Source organism: Peromyscus eremicus, chromosome 19, assembly GCF_949786415.1.
Source record: "Peromyscus eremicus chromosome 19, PerEre_H2_v1, whole genome shotgun sequence".
Lineage (NCBI taxonomy): Eukaryota > Metazoa > Chordata > Mammalia > Rodentia > Cricetidae > Peromyscus > Peromyscus eremicus.
In genome coordinates, this window is record NC_081435.1 from 77,110,079 (window position 1) to 77,129,782 (window position 19,704).

Consider the following 19,704-nt stretch of genomic DNA (forward strand, 5'->3'; position numbering starts at 1 on the left):
ACCTGATTCATTAGAATAGGTCTGCATCTATTGTAACAGTATTCCTGATTTAATGCTCATGAGTGAGCATCCTTGTCTTAGAATATCCAGACAAGTGTACTTGTGAACCAACAGGATTTCTTCCCTGAAAGATACTGTTTCAGAGTAATATCTTCCTTCCATTATTTTTTTATTATTTTTGTTGTTATTATGTTTTTGTTTTATATATGGTTGTTTTATATGTCTTTTCACCACATGTGTTTCTGGCACCTACAGAGACCAGACAAGGGCATGGGAGTCTCTAGAACTTAATTTATAGACATTTGTGAGCTGCCAGGCAGATGCTAGGAACCAAACACAAACTTCTTGAAGAGCAACCATTTCTCTTACCAGTTAGCAATCTCTCCAGCCTTCTTCTACATTTTTAAATTTTAATTTTTGTCTGTTTTTGTAATCATACTTGCTACTGTAAACTTGACCATGTTTCCCAAAGACAGCAAGGCTATGAGTGGGAACCAATGACCTGTACTTAATAAGCACTCTGGGCTCTGGGAACTCTAAAACTTGAACACCACAGGCATTACTAAGATATTGGGTAATGGGCTCAAATAGAGTAATTTACTTCTCTGGTTATTAGCCAAAACTTTCTAGTGAAGATTGGTTTGTGTTATAATGTAAATGAGTGTGGAACCATGTAAGGAAACCAGGGAGAGGAATTGTGGGTAAGAGCTGATGTACCTTTTACATGTCTCCATGAAGATTTTCTTTACAGTTTAAAAGCTGTGTGTCCCAAGTGTCTTTATTTTTAATTTTTACATGTTTAATTAAAACATAATTACGTCATTTTTACCCCTTCACTTTCCTCACCTACCCTCTCCCAAGTCTCTTCCCTCCAACTTCTTCCATGTTCCCCATCTCACTCTCAAATTGAAAGCGTCTTTGTCCTTGATTTTTATTGTTACATATGTGTGTAAATATATAAACAAATATATAAATACAACCTACCAAGTATGTTTTTGTTATTTGTGTGTAAATGGTTTCAGGATTGACCTCCCTGTATTGGATGATCAGTAAGGGGACTCATCCCTGAGTAAAGCTAACTCTTTGTCTCTCATCAGTCATCAGTTGCCTGTTCCAGGGGTATAACCTCATGAGATTTCCCCCATTTTGCATTAGCATGTTTAATGATATTGGCATTGTTTATATCTTATTTATGCAGACATTTTTATGAGAACCAGCAGACTTCCTGATGTTCTAGCTCTTAGATTCTTCCCAGACTTTCTTCTGCACCCAGCCCCTGTTCCATGACAGTCCCTGAGCCATAGATGTAGGAACTGTGATGTATGTAACAAGTCTTTCTCTGTACCACCAGTTTTCAAAAATAATGACATGAAGATTTATGATTAATTATGAAAGCTTGGCCTTGAATTAGGCTTGTCTCACTAGCTCCTATAACTTAAATTAACCCATTCACTTTAATCTATGTTCTGTCACATCACTTGTTACTTCATCTCTCATGCTCATACTGCTCATGCTGCTTTCTCTGCATCTGGCTGGAGACCCTACCTTTATTCTTCCCTTTGTCCTCTCTGTCCCTCCAAAGTCCTGTCTAACCTCTTCCTGCCTAATTATTGGCCATCCAGCTCTTTATTAAACCAATAACAGTGACACATCTTCACACAGTATAAAGGAATGTAGATGTACCCATTTGGGCTGAGACACCCACAATCTGTTGATTTCTGTATTATGTCCAATGTGGTTTTCTGTGACGATCTCCCTTTACTGCAAAGAGAAACTTCTTTGATGGGCTACACTTATCTTTGGGTATAAGGATAAGACTTAGAATGTAGTAAGGAATTATGTTGGCCTAACAAAGTGGTGGTAATAGATTCTCTTCTAAGAGTCTAGATTCATTAAAATATTTTAATTCTTTGAGAATTTCATACAATATATTTTGATCATTCTTTAATCCCTCTCACATTCCATCTACTTCCTTACCCACTCAAGTTTATGTTTTCATTTTTCCTGTAAACCCACCAAATCAACCCTTAGAAGTGGATCCTACTCTGTAGCATGATCCAGCTATTAGGGTCCACTCCCTTAAAAGAACTGAGTCTCTCTTCCCCTAAAGCTATCAATTGCACTAGTTCATTAGACAAGTGTAGGACTGTATGTCCACCTCCCTTTCTCATGATGGTATTTTGTTTCACTTGATCTTGCTCAGATTTTGGTGCATGCTATCACAATTCTTGTGAGATCATATATGCAACCTCCCTATTATGTCTGGAAAACCTTCTATTTAGTCATCAGCCTCCCATAGTTCTTACAATCTTCCCACCTCTTTTCCCATGATGATCCTTGAGTCTTGGGAGGCCTGGAAGCCCATGTAGGCCTGAACATTCTACCATCTCTTGTTCTTTGTACATGGGCCAATTATAATCTCTTTAATCACCTTCCACATCAAAAAGCAGCTTTTCTGAGAAGAGTTGAGAGATGCAAGAATCTATGGATATAGTGATAAGCAACCAAGTGTCCATTTAATACTATATCTATTTAATAAAATAATAGTATTAAGTTATCATCTAGGACCTTAATGCTGAGCTCACATTCATATCTACAACCAGATCTGAATATATTTTATATACAAGAGAAAGTAAGTAATGTAATAATAGGAAAAGAAGGGTTTTAAATTGTGTTGGAAGAAAAGAGAAAGAGTGGTAAAAAGAGAAGTACAGCGGCTGAGCTTGCAGACCCCTCACGGGGCAGGTGCGGGACTCTGCCAAGGGTGGCCCTGCAGTGGCTCCTCCACGCCCCGAGGCCCGGAGCAGGTTGGCCAGCCTCCCTTCGCCTCCCCTCCTCGCTGGAGGCGCCCAGCGTGGTGACCAGGGCCAAGAGGCGCGTCTCGGGGTGCAAGATGACCAACGAAGAACCTCTTCCTAAAAAGATCCGATTAAGCCAAACAGACTTAAAAGTTATGGCACGGGATGAGTTGATTCTATGATGGAAACAGTAAGAAGCATACGTTCAAGCATTGGGGGAAAGTACACAGACCTTAATTCAAACGATGTGACTGGCTTAAGGGAATCTGAAGAAAAACTAAAGCAGCAACAGCAGGAGTCTGCACACAGAGAAATCATTCTTGTCATGCGATTAGCAACCAAGGAGCAGGAGATGCAGGAGTGTACTACTCAAATCCAGTACTCAAGCAAGTTCAGCAGCCAAGTGTTGCCCAACTGCGATCAACAATGGTAGACCCAGCAATCAACTTGTTTTTCCTAAAAATGAAAGGTGAACTGGAACAGACTAAAGACAAACTGGAGCAAGCCCAAGAACTGAGTGCCTGGAAGTTTACGCCTGATAGGTAAACAAATCATACTCCCCAGTCAAGACTTCCCTGACAGTCCTATCTCGAGAAAGATGTGGTGGGACAGCCAAGTACTCGTTTCCACACCAAGACTCAGACTTTTTGAGCCAAAAAAGTCACATTCTTATACTGTCAAGCTTGTAATGGTTAATGTAAAACTTACCAGATGAACCTTGTGTTTCAGTTTTTCTCTTCCCCTTCCCCTTGATTCAGAGGCCTGATGCAATCGGACTATTCCAAAGAAGAGGCCACCTCCGAAAAATTCCCCTTCTAGAACATGTAGACACTTGAGAAATGTTTCTGTTTGAAGAAAATAGAGGGGGAAACAGAAACCAAGTCTGTGGTACACTGTGTCTTCAGACAGTTTGGAGGATTGAAAACCTAGAGGTTTTAAATCATGAATTGAACATGTAAAATTCCAGTAAAATGTAAAAGTGGAATATGCATGGCTCTTAATCTTGAGCATAGTGACTTAGAGATAAGACTGTGGACTTCATGATCGTTGAACTACTGGGTCAAAACCAAAATGAGGAGAATTTTGCCTTTAAAGAGTTTACATGCTAAGAACCAACTTCTAATAAGCTGTGAGACAATCAAGTCATAACTACCAGTACAGGTAGTGCATATATTTATCCATTAGCTCTGAGCTCTTTATTACATAATGGAGCCTTAAGTCTATGTGGTTTTCATCAATGGTTTGTTCTTTGAATGGTCATGGAAACTATAAATAACCTTAATGGGGGACTGTACAAACGTGAAGGTGTGGTCTCACACTTCAGGTTTCAAGTGTTTGAAGCATTCTGAGTATTCATTTCACAACTAGATTGTATAAGGTATTAGCCATGAAGAGACTCCCGTTATTCAGTAAACCCTCATCTCACTCAGCAGGCACATGTTGAACAGCATTGTCATTGGTGTTAAATGGGGGAATGTGTTCCTTCATTATATTTGGGCCTTTTGTATCGAATTCTTGATATTAAATTAAATGTACCTTGAAAAAAAAAGAGAGAAGTAGAAATGATGCTATAGAAACAGGAAATTTTGGTAAAATAGGTATTACACTAACAATAATCTTAAGAGAGTCTCTTGGTTGGAAATGATGCCAACCACAGCAATGAACATAGAATATAATGACCAAGCAGTTCATGAAAGCATCCTTGAGACAATCTGCAAGTTTTGCTGATGATGGTTGCAGATCCCTGACATATTTAGTAAATTAAAATCATTCCCTGAGGAGCCATAGATTCATTATCATGAATCTAGCCTATGAAAACACAGGCTGTCTAGAGTGCAATAGCCTGTGTTGGTGACTACTCATGTGTGATATTGTTTTCTAGGTGATGTAAGGACAGAAAGCCTAATGCAATTCTGCTTCCAAGGTTGTCTCTATTGTTTTAATCTCTGGTTCACAGAAAAGAAATGGGATTCAAATAATGCTTTCTTTCCTATGCAGTGCCAGCCATGTTTGAATGCAATCTCCTTTACTCAGAATTGATATTTAAACTGGAAAGTTTTCAGATTTCTCATCTGTAGGATTATGAAAGCAAAATACCACAAACCATTCTTGTACTGTACCTAATTAAAAAACTCTGTATATTATAAGTTCCAAATTGGTTGGAGATAAGAAGATAATTTATAAATTAATGAAAAATTATATACTTACACTGTGTGTAGCTTTATCCTGTCTTCAAACTTTCCCTCCTGGGTGGATGAGAGAAGCTGAGGAGACTCACTAGAAGGTCAGGAAACTTAAAAGACTCACAAAGACCCTCCCTAAGATTACATAAGCAAGAAACAAATGTCAGAGGAAAGGAAGCTATGGCCATACAGCTGCTACTTTTTGGACACGAACTTTCACTGATACACCTCTATTAATCCTCACTCATGCTTTGGTAAGCTTTTTGGTAAGGCAGCTGCCTTTGAATCACCTAAACTTCTGTATGTAGCTGTATCAATCACCCTGTATATAATATCTATAACATTGTTTCACCGTGCTGGACTTGGATGGAATCAATTCTTTTCACTTTGTTCTCTCTATCTGTAGAGAATGGAGATAAACTCTCCTGGAAAAAAAATATAGCTTAGCACCATAAAAACTGCATAAAAGTACTTTTATGAAGTGATATTTAGATGTATACAAATCATTTTATATACTAATTCCTATCTTCTAAAGTATGCGTCTTATGACATTTTTATAAATAATAGTCACTTTTTTCTTTTTGCACAGGAGATAAAATTCAAAGCTTTGTTCATGTTAATTTAAGCCTGTATTCTGCCAATGAGCTATCCCCCAGTCATGAGCACTAAATTTTATATCTTAAAAACTATTTCAGGAGTCTATTCAGTTACTAATGATTTTCTAAGTTTTTCTCATGGAGACTATTGTCTATGTGCATCTGTACTTATGTTTTAGGTTAACAAAGTCTCCATTATTCTTTTTGGGGGGACTTAAAACAGCATGTTATGAGATGGGACATGAGATACTAGACCACCTTTGACTCATTCAATTTAATGTGTGGAGTGTTTCTTCACTGCCAGCCATCTGTCAGGGTAACAGACTTGAAAGGCTTAATGGTGCTAGACTTAAGGCAGTCATTTAACCTTTTGTGGTTTTCAGCTTCTATTTGTAAAATTTTAATTTTGGAGAAATAGATGATAGATGATAAATAGATGACAGAGTATATAGATAAATACAAACTCACAAAAAACAGTATAATGAAGAAACACGTATCTGGTTCTCAGCAAATACCTTTCTTCCAATGGGAATCTTATTTTCATTCCAGCTATATGCTTCTTGATTCATGAGACAAAAAGTCTAAATGGAGACAAAGGATGGGTTTTAATGCATGGCCAGTATGGTCATAAGGAAATAGCCTTCAAGTGTGGCATCACCAATACCTGCAAGTAAACACTTGAGATTTGAGGGGTGTAAAAGGACAAAAGAGTATTAATATTCAGCTATAGTCTCGGAAAACAATTGCTCATATACCAAAAATTTCTCTATCTTGGTCCCACAGAAGAGAAAATTCCATGTAGGTGTGGATGTACCTGCAAACTGAGTCACCAGTCACAGCACAATTATAAATATACATGTATGGTTTAAAAATAAACAAACAAATGAACATTGATCTCTTAGAATCCTGGAATGGTACACTGCCCTTTCCTAAACAGAAATGGAAGAGCAGTGGGTTGGGAGGTGGAAATGGGTAGGAGTTGGGGGGAAGGACTGAGAGGTGAGGAGGGAGGGGAAACTGTTGTGGAGTATTATTTTAACTAGGCAAAGATATTATGCATTTGATTATGTTGCAGAATATTACTTTAACTGTGTAAAAGTGTGTTACATTTGTTTCTGCTGCCTTGGTTAACAATGTAAAGATGCGTTACATTTGTTTATGCTGCATTTGTTTAATTAGGTAAAGATGTGTTGCTGTTTTTCCTTGCCTGCCTAAGGCACCTGATAGTCTAATAAAAAGTTGAACAGCCAATAGCTAGGCAGAGGAGAAATAGGCAGGGCTGGCAGGCAAAGAGAACAAGTAGGAGGAGAAATCTAGGCTCAAGAGAGAAGACAGAGTAGAGAATGAGAGAAAAAGAGATGGACATGCCCAGAGCTGGAAGCCTGCAGCCACTAGCCAGCCAGCCATGTAGATAGCAGGAAAGTAAGACATACAGAAAATAAGAAAGGTAAAAAGCCCCAAACAAAACATAGATGAAGAGAAACAGGATAAATTATAAAGCTAGCAAGAAATGAGCCTAAGCTAAGGCCAAGAATTCGAAACTAATAACAAGTATCTGTGTCATGATTTGGGAGCTGGTTGGTGGCATAAAAGAAAAAGCCTGCTACGGGGAACTGCCATTGATATGTAAATATATCCTGGAAGTCAAAAGTTTGGCATGAATCCCATTTGAAGAGAACTGTATTTTATTTTTCCCCATAGCCTCAAAAGTTATTCACTTTCTTGATAATCCAGGTTGGTCACAGAAATTATCCCCTTGTGCTTGTAGGACTAAAGTCCAAATTGTCTTCCTGATTATAGTAAGCTATGGTTCCTTCACCTTCTATTCTGGTTCCCTTATCGTTTTCTTTCCTATGATATTAGAGAGCTAGGTTGTTTTACTATACACTTTATAGCTAGAGCTCCTGAAATAAGTTCTTAGCTAGATAAAAGATGTATTAAAGCAAGGTATAACTTTTAGACTGACTTAAATGGGAAGAAAAGCAGCGCAGAATCATAGACCTGTATGTGTCCCATGCACAGTCCTACATCGGGTAGCAGATGGAACATGGAATCCTGATCCCATGTTTTCTTGTTGCTTGCTTTTATTTAAGCTTCTTCTGTGACATTCTACTGGGATTCAGGTTAATATCCCCAATGAGGGGATGTCTTCCCAAACTGTTCCATGAGCAATTTTCTGTTATATATCTATGTTCTGTTACACACAGACTCTTGATGCTACAACATAAAATACCTTTTTATTTTATAATTTTTGCTAGTTATATATTTTGTTAAAATTCATTTAGATAATATGTAAAATGTAAAATTTACACATATGAATGAGGTAGTATATGATACCTTAATACATGTTAAATTATGTAATGGTTCAATGATGTCACATACATACATATCATCAAATATTTTGTGGTGGACACATTCAAAAGTACTATCTACTAGCACTTTAAATTATGAATTATTCAGTTGTTGCCTATACTAAACTGTAACAGTGCACCAGAACTTTTGATTCTTATCTAATTAAATTTATAGTTATTAATCTATATCCCAACATTTGTTTATCATGTAAGTGAATAAAGTGACAGAGTAGATTCTATTTGATTTACATGAAATTTATTTTACCTACATGGACAATTTACACTTATTATGAATATGTTCCACTAAAATATTATCTTATCATTTGTGAGTTCATGTTATAAATACATGAAATAAGTAATGAGAGTATTACAATGTTTGAAAGTTCATATGGCATCTATATCACAGGAAAAAGAAAAAATCCTGAAAATGTTTTAACTTCAGTTTGAAGAAACAAAATCTCCTCATATACTTCTATCACAATCATAATAACTGAAAACTGACTCTTAAATTACTTGCATGTTATCAGGTAAAAGATGGGTAATTGAGATTGAATAGTGAAAAAAATTAGGCATAAGACTAATCAGCAGTGATTCACTGAAATAAAAAAAGATATCAGAGCACAAATGTAAGGACATGTTAAAACACATTAAAAGGACATATTAAAAATTTCAATTTGTATTTGGCTTTTGCATTTTTACCTCTATTCTTTTATGAAACAACAAAACATAGCAATTAAAATATAGTAAGATAAAATAAAAATGATCAAGTCAAAGTTGGACAAAGCAAACCAATAGAAGAAAAAGAGCCCCAAGAGAAGACACAAGAATCAGAGAACCACTCATTCACATATTCATAAGTCCCATAAGAATACTAAACTGAAAATTATAACATATATGCAGAGGATCTGGTGCAGACTTGTGTAGACCTTGTGATTGCAACTTCAGTCTCTATGAGTTCATATAAACTTTGTTTGACTAATTTAGAGGACCTTGTTATGCTGATATCCTCCATCCTCTCTGATTCCTACACTCATCTGACTCCTCTTCCTAGGGATTCTCTGAGCTCTAAGGTAGGGATTTCATGGAAATAGACCATTTAGAGCTGTAGTTCCAAGGTCTCTGTCTCTGTCTCTGTCTCTCTCTCTCTCTCTCTCTCTCTCTCTCTCTCTCTCTCTCTCTCTCTCTCTTTCTCTCTCTTCAAAATGTTTGGCTGTGGATCTCTACATTTGTTCCCTACTGCAGCAGGAGGAAACTTCTCTGATAGCTAAAAAATGCTCAAATCTATGAATAAAGCAGAATATAATTAGGGGCCATTTTATTGTTACTACTTTTTTAGACTAGTAGTATTTGGTATTACCCTAGGTCTCTGGAATATCTAGTCACTGATTATTGGTCATCCAGCAGTGTTGGGTATGGATTTCATCTCTTGGAGTGGGCCTTAAGTCAAACCAGACAATGAATAGTTATTCCCACCAGGTTTGTGCCACAATTGTTCTAGCATATTTTGCAGGCAAGATAGATTGTATGTCAAGCTTCATTTGGTGACAAGAGATTGCCAGTTGGAACTCCATCTTCACCATTATTGGGAAACTTAATTAAGATTGCCTTTGTATATTTTAGGAAGATTCCACTGCACTAGGTTTCCCTATCACTCCTTATATGCCTTTTAATTCTAACCTTCATTCCCTGGATTCCCTCCCTCAAACCAATCTCATCTCCTTACACATGTGATGCTCCCATTCCCATTTTCCCACCCCCTACCCTAGTTCACCCATAAAAACTGTGCTGATGAAATCAAGGCTATTCCCTTGATTTCTCTTCTATTTTCCCATTCTACGGAGATCTGTGTGCTCCTCCCTAGTCCCTTCCTTTATGCCTAACCTCTCTGGATCTACAGCCTGTAACTTGGTAATTTAATGGCTAAGTGTCCACATATAAGTGAATACATGCCATATTTATCTTTCTGGGTCTGGGTTACCTCACTCAGGATAATTTTTTTTCTAGTTCCATCCAAAAGTCTAAAAATTATAGGTTGTCATATTTTTCAGCATCTGAGTAATGCATCATTGTCTACATGTACCACAATGTCTTTCACCATTCTTCAGTTGAGAGACATCTAGGTTGTTTCCAATTTCTGGCTATTATGATTATAGCACCATTGAACATAGTTGAGAAAGTGTCCCTGTGGTTGGATAAAGTGTCCTTTGTGTATATGCGCAAGAATGGTATAGTTGGATCTTGAGATAGATTGATTTCCATCTTTCTGAGGCACCTCCATATAGATTTACATAGTGGTTATACAAGCTTTCACTCCCACTAGCAATGAAGGAGTGTTACCTTTGCTCCCCATCCTCATTTGCATGAGCTGTCCCTTGTATTATTGATGTTATCCATTCTGACAAATGTAAGATGTAATCTCTAAGTTGTTTTGATTTGCATTTCCCTGATAGTTAAAGTTGTTGAATTTTTCTCTGTTTTCTCTATTGAAAAGTCTCTATTTATATATATGGTTCATTTTTAAATTGGGCTATTTGGTTTCTTGATATCTAGTTTCCTGAGTATTTTATATATTTTAAGTATTAGTCCTTTATTGGATGTGGAATTGCTAAAAATCTTTTCCCATTATGTAGCCTGCCTCTTTATCCAAAGCATGGTGCCCTTTGCCACGTGGAAGCTTTTCAGTCTCATGAGGTTCTGTTCATTAATTTTTTTATCTTAATGCCTCTGCTATCAATGTTCCATTCAGAAAGTCTTCAACTGTGCCAATGAGATCAAGGCTATCCCCCACTCTCTTCTTTGTTGTTGTTGTTGTTTGGTTTTGGTTTTGGTTTTGGTCTTTCAAGACAGGGTTTCTCTGTGTAGCTTTGTGCCTTTCCTGAAACTCACTCTGTAGCACAGGCTGGCTTCAAACTCACAGAGACCCACCTGCCTCTGCCTCCCAAGTGCTGGGATTAAAGGCGTGCGCCACCACTGCCCGGCTCCCCTACTCTCTTCTATCAGGTAGTTTACCTGGTTTTATGTTGAGGTCTTTGACAATTGGAGTTGAGATTTGTGCAGGGTGGTAGGTATGGATCTATTTGTATTCTTCTAACACAGTGGGAGGTCTCACCATTTCTGGTCTCAAGTTATACTTTAAAGCTATAGTGATTAAAAAACAGCATGATATTAGCATAAAATAGACAGGTTGAACAATGGAATCAAAACCCACATGTCTACAGACAACTTATTTTTGATAAAGCAGCCAAAAATATGCACTGGAAAAAAATAGTGTCATCAGTAAATGGTGTTGGTCAAATTATATGGCTGCATGTAGAAGAATGCAAGAAGATCCAATATACCAGTTTCTTAAGTTGTCAATATGGTTACCTTTCTCTTCTGCTCTTTTATAGAACCCTATTTAGTACCAATGTATAATAGAGAAACTATATCACATTTTACTTATCCATTCTTCTGTTGAGGGACATCTAGGATGTTTCCAATTTCTGGATTTTATGGAGAGAGCAGCAATGAACATGGATTAGCAAGTGTCCCAGTGGTAGAATAAAACTTCCTTTTTCTATTTGCCCAAGAATGATATCACTGGATCTTGAGGTAGATTGATTTCCAACTTGCTAAGGAATCATACTGATTCTCATAGTAGCTGTCCAAGTTAGGACTACCATCAGCAATAGGGGGAAGTTTCCCTTGCTCCACATTCTCACCAGCATGAGTTGTCACTTGCGTTATTGATCTTAGCCATTCTGACATGTATAAGATGAAATCTTTTTTATTTGCATCTCCATGATGGCTAAGGATGTTGAACATTTTTATAAGTGTCTCTTGGCCATTTGAGTTTCCTTTATTGAGAATTCTATGTTTAGAACTATACCCCATTTTTAATTGGTTTGTTTGGTTTTTTGATGCCTGGTTTCTTGAGTTCTTCCTATGTTTTGTATACTATTCCTCTATCAGATGTAGAGTAGGTAAAAAAAATTCTTTTCCCATTCTATAGACTGGTGCCTTGTCCTAATGACAGTGTCCTTTACCTTAGGACATTTCAGCTTCAGGAGGTCTGATTTATTAACTGTTGATATTAGTGCTTGTGCTAATAATGTTCAGGAAGTCTTTTCCTGTGTCAACAAGTTCAAGGCTGTTCCCCTTTTCTATTCTATCAGGTTCACTGTATCTGGTTTTATGTTGTTTTTTTATCAATTTGAAATTGAGATTTGTCCAGAGTAATTAGTATGGATCTATGTGTATTCTTCTACATGCAGCCATCCAGTTTGATCAGTACCACTTGTTGAAGATGCTTTCTTTTTCCCAGTGTGCATTTCTGGCTTCTTTATTTAAAAGAACCAGGTGTCCATAGGTAAATGAATTTATACTTAGGCCTTCAATTTGATTCCATTTATCAATCTGTCTGTATTTATATCAATACCATGATGTTTTTATTACTGTAGCTCTGTATTACAGCTAGAAACTGGGAATGGTGAGACCTTCAGCAGCTCTTTTATTGTACATGGTTGTTTAAACTGTCCTGGGATTTTTGTTTTTCCATATGAAATTTAGAATTGTCTTTCAAGGTCTGTGAAGAATGTGTTGGAATGTCATGGGGATTGCATTGAATCTGTAGGTTGCTTTTGACCACTTTTACTATGTCAGGCCTACCAATCTATGAGCATGGGAGATTCTTCCATTTTCTAATATCTTTTTCAATTTCTTTCCTCAAAGAGTTGACATTTTTATTGTACATATCTTTCACTTGCTTGATTAGAGTTACCCCAAAATATTTGAAGCTATTATGAAAGGTGTTGTTTGCTAATAAAGATACTTTGACTTCTTCCTTTCCAATTTGTATCCCCTTGATCTCTTTTATTTGTCTTATTGTGCTAGCTGAGACTTCGTGTACTAAATTGAATAGATATGTAGAGAGTGGACAGCCTTGTGTTGTTCCTCATTGAAGTGGAATTTTATTGAATTTCTCTCCACTAAATTTGATGTTGGCTATAGGTATGGTGTAAATTTTCTTTATTATGGTTATGTGTGACCTTTGTATCATTAATTTTTCCAGAACTTTTAACATGAAGAAGTGTTAGATTTTGTCAAAATCTGCCTGTAATGAGATGATCATATTTTCTTTTTCCTTTCAGTTTGTTTATATGATGGATTTTATTTATTGGTTTTTGCATAGTGAACTATCCCTGCATCTCTGGGATGAAGCATACATGAGTGTGGTGGGTGACCTTTTTGGTTATTCGTGGATTTAGTTTGCAAATATTTATTGAGTGCTTTTGGGTTTATGTTTATAAAGGAAATTGGTGTGAAATTCTTTTTCGTTGTTGGGTGTTTATGTGGTTTGGGTATCAGGATAATTGTGGCCTCATAAAATGAACTGGACAATGTTACTTCTGTTCCTATTTTATGGAATGATTTAAGGAGTACTGACATTAATTTTCTTTGAAATGTGATAGAATTCTGGGCTAAAACCATCTGGTCCTGGCTTTTTTTGGTTTGGAAACTTTTAATGACTGCTTCTATTTTACATGGGATTATAGGTCTGTTTAATTGCTTACTTGATCTTGATTTAATTTTGTTAAGTGGTATCCATTTCTTTTATATTTTATAATTTGGTGGAGTACAAATTTTTAAAATATGTCTTTCTGATTCTCTGAATTTCTTGGTGTCTCTTGTTATGCCACCCCCTTTTTATTTCTGATTTTGATGATTTGGATATTCTCTCTTTGCCTTTTAGTTAATTTGGATAAGGGTTTGTCATCTTATTGATTTTCTGGAAAAAAAAGAAAGAAAATTTCCCTATGATTTTGTTGAAAATATTTTCTGGGACTTTGAGTTGGAATTCTTCACCTTCTTTTATTCCATTACTCTTAGTTTGGGTCTTTTCATCGTGTCTCAGGTTTCCTGGATGTTTTATGTCAGAAGTTTTTTAGATTTAACATTTTCTTTGACCAATATATCCGTTTCTTCTATCATATCTTCAGTGCCTGAGGTTATCTCTTGTGGGGCACCAGCCTCCACACTTATTTACCCCAGGAACTCTTGAGGAATGAAGCATAAGAGACTTAGTTAGAAACGAAGAGGGGAGAGAAAAAAGAAAGAAAACACAGGATAGATTCAAGTGGGCCTGGATCCTTATCCACCAGCCCAGAACATTATTCCAAAGGTCTATTTATAACAATGCCAAGAGGTGGAGCAAAAGACCTCCCCCTTGCTAGTTACAAAATGCCTGCACTCAGGCCCATGGTCCAATCATCCTCTCTATGTAGACCTCCTGGGTAAAACCACTAGGAAACCAGAAAAGGGGCTACAACACTCTCTTCCATCTCTTGTATTCTGTTGTTAAAGCTTGACTCTGTAGCTCCTGTTCAAATTCCTAAATTTTTCATTTCCAGAATTCCCACAGTTTGTGTTTTCCTTATTCTGTTTCTATTTTCAGGTCTTGAACAGTTTTTTTCATATCCTTCTACTGTCTATTTGTTTTTTCATGTGTTTCTTTGAGGGATTTATTAATTTACTCTTTAAGGATCTCTATCATCTTCATATGGACTGTTTTAAGGTTTTACCCCCTTGGGCTTTAACTATGTTGAGATTTTCAAAGCCTGCTGTGGTAGAGTTGCTGGGCTCCAGTGGAAACATATTTTCCTAGCTGTTATTGATAGCATTTTTACACTGGCATCTAAGCATTTGAGATTGGAATGATTAAAGGTCTTTCATTTTGTGTCTATTGGGTGAGTGTTTTGCTCCTTGGTTTCGGCTTCCTCTCTGGATATTAGGAAAGTGTGAGGGTTGTGTGCTGTCTGGTATGAAATTTTCTGTGGACCTGTTTCTCTGGCCTGCTGAGCTAGTGTTTCCAAGGGTATGCCTGCTGGTGTTGTATGCTGGTATAATGGGATGAGTTGGAGGAAGGAAGGTTGGAGAGGAAAATCTTGTGATCCATTGGGGATGAGGTCAGAAAGGAAAGGGAGAACACAGTAGATACTCTGCTACAGAACTGGTTATGCAACTGGGAGTATTGGGTCTGGAAAGGCAGAAAGAGAAGTAAAGACAAGCAGTCAGCCTACCTGCCTCTCAGAGAGGAGTGGCCCTAAGGTTAGCAAGAGGTTAGCTGGGTTTGGAGGCTTGCACAAATCAAGAAGTGTCAGCAGGGAGGTTGGAAAGGAAAAGTCTGTGGAATCCACAGGATATGGGGGTGGAGGACAGAGAAGGCTATCACAAGTGTTCTGCTTCAAAGATGAGAATGAGACTTGGGGCGAGTTGGAAGTAGAAAACAGAAGGTGAGGTGAAGATCTGCGGGCAGGCTACCTGGTTCTAATTTTCAAAGTTTTTAAATTCAAAGTTCATTAAATCTGTATTATAAATACAGCCAAAGGACAGGCAACATATGGAATGATGGTTATTTCTGGTAAGAAAACCACATTCCACATACATATATTCTAAAATTTTCCAAACAAACAGTTTTAGGGGTTATTTCTATGTGGCATAAGGCAAATAATTAATTAAGAGGCTTTAAGTAGCATTAATTCGTTCTACAGACTTGGTGAGGTAATTATTTGCCCATATGCTTCTGATTCCTGCACCTGTCTCACCTTGGCATGGCAGTCTCCTCACACTCTCCTGATTTTTCTAGACTTTACCAAGGACAGAACCATCAGCAGGTACTGCTAAGCTTTCTGCAAAGAAAGGGGGTCCAGAACTTCAATCATGGAATTAGGCAATTCACTTTTTATGTGATGCTTGTTTAAATACAATCTTAAGATATATAGCACATTCTTGAAAATATTTTATTTAAAATTACTTCTAAAAAAAGATATCCCCTACCATATGCACACACATACACACACACATACACACTCAAGAATTATAAAGCATAAATAACCTCAAGTAATTTACATTTTTCACAAAGCCTATTGCAATGTATTTGAAGAATAAAGGAATTGATTTGTGTGTTCTCTAGCATTTAATATACATAATAGGTATTTAAAAATACATATATTATTAGGTTCTAAATTAAATACCTACTAATTCTAAATTTATGAAATATTGTTACAATACTATTGGACAAGCCTAATTAAACTCACTGCCTTTATATATAGTTTTGTCTTCTTCACTCTGTAAAGTCTATTGGACCTCTATACAGTAATATAATCTTAAAATGATGGAAAAGGAACTGATTGTAAAATTTGAGTGTGATCTAAAATTACTCCTTCTTTAACATCATTGACTTCCTATTCACTGCATTAAAGTAAAACCATCCTCACCAAATTGAAAAGAAAAAAAAATAAACTATGAAATGGAAAATTAAATCCAAATCAGTTAAAAGGAAAGAAATGTATTTTACTAGTTACAGATATATTGATGCTTTTTCTTCTCTGTTTTGTATAATTTAGAGGAATAGAGAGGCTGCCAAATGCTGAAGAGATTTAAATACCATTAAATAAGCCTAATAAAATGATAGAAAAACAGAAATGGATGGCCATAACAGAGAAATATGAAATGAAATATCTCTCAATTATGTCAACAAGCATATTAAATTTAACTGTGTGGGTTAAAAAGAAATAAAATCCAGCAAGTGGAAAGAGAACACTCAGCTATATCAGAAGCCAACAGTCATTTTAGTAAAAAGCTGAAATTCCAAGGAAATAGCCCACTGCCTTCATGAACCAAATTAATGTCATTTATTTAAACTCAGTAGCTAAATTTGGAAAGTATAATAAGATCATGAGACTTGACAGTGGAAAGTCTCTCAGCAATTTATTTCAAACTCATTAAAAATTATGAAAGTTTGATACACTGTGAAGAATATATCTAGATACAAATAAGTCAAATATAAACCATGATTCCAGAACCAGAATGCTAAAAGGGTTCATCTTGATTGGCAACTTGATCAGAATTAGAACAACCATGGTAAAGATCATTTCAGCATGCCTGTGAAGGAGCTCCTAAAGTGGGTTTACTGTGGTGGGATGATCCACCTTAAGTGTGGACAGAATCATCCCCTGGACTGAGGTCTTATGAAAATATGGAAGAGATCTGAGCCTCAGCATTCAAGTCTGTCTGCTTTGTAATTTTGCATACAATGTGATGAGCAGCCTTTCCCTTCTACTGGTATGACTGTCCCACCATGGTGGCCTGTACTGGCAACCTGTGAGCAAAACAATCTCTTTTATCCTTAGTTACTAATTCAAACTCCAATTCTTCAGTTTTATAATATGTGCAACTTTCTACTGCATATGAATTGAATCACAAGTTAATTGGTCACCATGTTTATTGTGTAATATAATAAAACAATAGTACAATAAGTTATAAATACCAGCTAAGGCCTCATGACAATATGCAGAAATGTGGCTCATAATAGACATAAGTGCATCTGTTCTATTTTGCTAAGAATATATATATAGATATATATAGATATGTATATATATTAATATTTATGTTTTTAAATTTTTCTTCATGTAATATAACATCAACTGAAAAATATCCATAGTTATTATCACAGTTAAGGTATAAGACACTAAATACTAAGCATTCCTCAAAGTACATTACCATCTATTCTGAAATATATAATACTTTTGCAGTTGTATATGGGACAGTTATATCATGTTATGTGGGATTATGACTTGATTATTGTTTTCATTTGGAAACTAAGCATGACATAAGGAGATGTGATTGTGTGTCAACTTGACAAGGAGTGGATTTGTAATGGCTAATAATCTTGGTTGTCAGCTTAACTGTATCTGGAATCATCTAAAACTTAAGAGGTATGCCTGTGTGGGATTTTCTTGATTATATAATTTCATTTGGGAAGATCTACCCTAAATCTGTATCATTTGAGTTTGGAAGACCCACTCTAAATCTTGGCTCCATCTTCTGGTGGCAGTCCACATAAAAAGATATAAAAGAAGGAAGCTTTTTTTTTTGCCTCCTTACCCTCACTCTCATTGGCAAGTTCATCTATCCTGTTTCTGAAGCATTAATTTGCTGGTATTAGAACCCATTCTTCTGGGATTCCAACACAGACTGAAGACCAACTGAGACATTAAGCTTTCAGTCAGAGAACAGCTATGGTTTGACTCGATGGGAACTCAGCCTATAAGCCACTATAATAAATTCTCTTTGAATGTATCTCTGTTTGATCTATTAGTTCTGTTCTGTAGCGAACCCTTGGAAGCACCCATGCTTACTTACTGGGTCAAAGTCACCTGATATAGCACAAGAAATTAAATCAGGCTCCGGTTGGAGGGGCCACAGCATAACTGAGACTGTGACAATTTTATTGAGAGCAATCAGACTTTTTATACTTTTATCAGAAACAGAATATAATGGCAATTGCCAAGATCAACACAGATGTAGTTGCCAGGATACAATGAAGTTTACAAGCTATACAGGGAACACAAGATTAATGTCTAAGACCAATTGTCCCGTCAAGTTTCCACACTTGCTTGACTACTATGGGAACATACAGAGAAACACAAAGTGGCCTGAACACTTTGCTGTCCAAGGGAGTGCATCAGTCTCTCAGGAACTGGAAGGCACATTGTGTCACAGGAGCCATGGATTCTAAACTTAAAAGCCTATGACATATGCCTCTCACAGTAGGTAGGCCAGGCCAACTCCATGGTTCCTTGTAAACCATGACTACTAGGCCCTTCTCAAGGGCAAGACAGTTGTATAGCTTTATCTGCTTAAGGGGTCCCCTAACAGTGGGATCAGGATCTGTCCCTGGTGCATGAGCTGGCTTTTTGGAGCCCACTGCCTATGGTGGGACACCTTACACATCCTTGGAGCAGGGGGAGGGGCTTGGACTTGCCTCAACTGAGTATATCAGGCTCTGCTGACTCCCCATGGGAGGCCTTGCCTTGGAAGAGATGGGAATAGGGGGTGGGTTGAGGAGGTAGGCTGGGGGGGGAGGGGAGGGGGATCTATGGTTGGTACGTAAAATGAATAGAAAATTTCTTAATAATAATAAAAAGAATATGCCAACAATCAATAAGTTGGATGTGAACATGAGGATTGCATTAGTTTCACCTGAAGGGCTTCTCAAACATTTCTGGTTCCGTGCCTAGTGTTACTCATTTAGCAGGTCTGGGATGGAGGTTTTGCTGCAGCACTCGGAGAACCACTGTGCTAGACTGTGAGTTTAAATGTTTCTATGTATGTTTTCCTTCATATTTAACTGTTTAAACAAATATTTAGAGTGTAGTGTTTAGCAATTATTAAAATTATTTTTATTTTTTTGTTTATGTGTGTTAAATTTTTTTAATTTATTTATCTTACATCCCCACCACAGTTTCCCCTCCCTCCTCTCTTCCCAGTTTCTCCCCCAACTCCCTTCTGCCCCTCTACCCCACATCCACACCTCCTCCTCCATTTCTATTTAGAAAAGAGAAAGCTTCTAATGGGTATCAACAAAGCATGGCGTATCAGGTTGCAGGAGGACTAAGAACTTGGCCTTATATTAAGTCTGGACAAAGCAACCAAGTATGAGGAACAGGATCCCAAAAGCCAGCAAAAGAGTCAGAGACAGCCATTGCTTCCACTGTTAAGAGTCCCCCAAGAAGAACAAGCTACACAACTGTCACATATATGAAGAGGGCCTAGATCAGTCCCTTGCAGGCTCCCTGGTTGTTGATTCAGTCTCTGTGAGCACCTATGAGCCCAAGACAGTAATCCTGTGGGTTTCCTTGTGATGATGCCCTTGACCCTTCTGGCTCCTACAATCATTCCTCCATCTCTTCAGCAGGATTTTCTGAGTTTAGCCTAGTGTTTGGCTGTGGGTCTC

General features: G+C 37.1%; 1 pseudogene; it reads left to right on the forward strand.

Moving 5' to 3' along the window:
- The first annotated feature begins 2,893 nt into the window (after positions 1 to 2,893).
- Positions 2,894 to 3,617, forward strand: LOC131895531 (pre-mRNA-splicing regulator WTAP-like; annotated as a pseudogene).
- Positions 3,618 to 19,704: the final 16,087 nt, after the last annotated feature.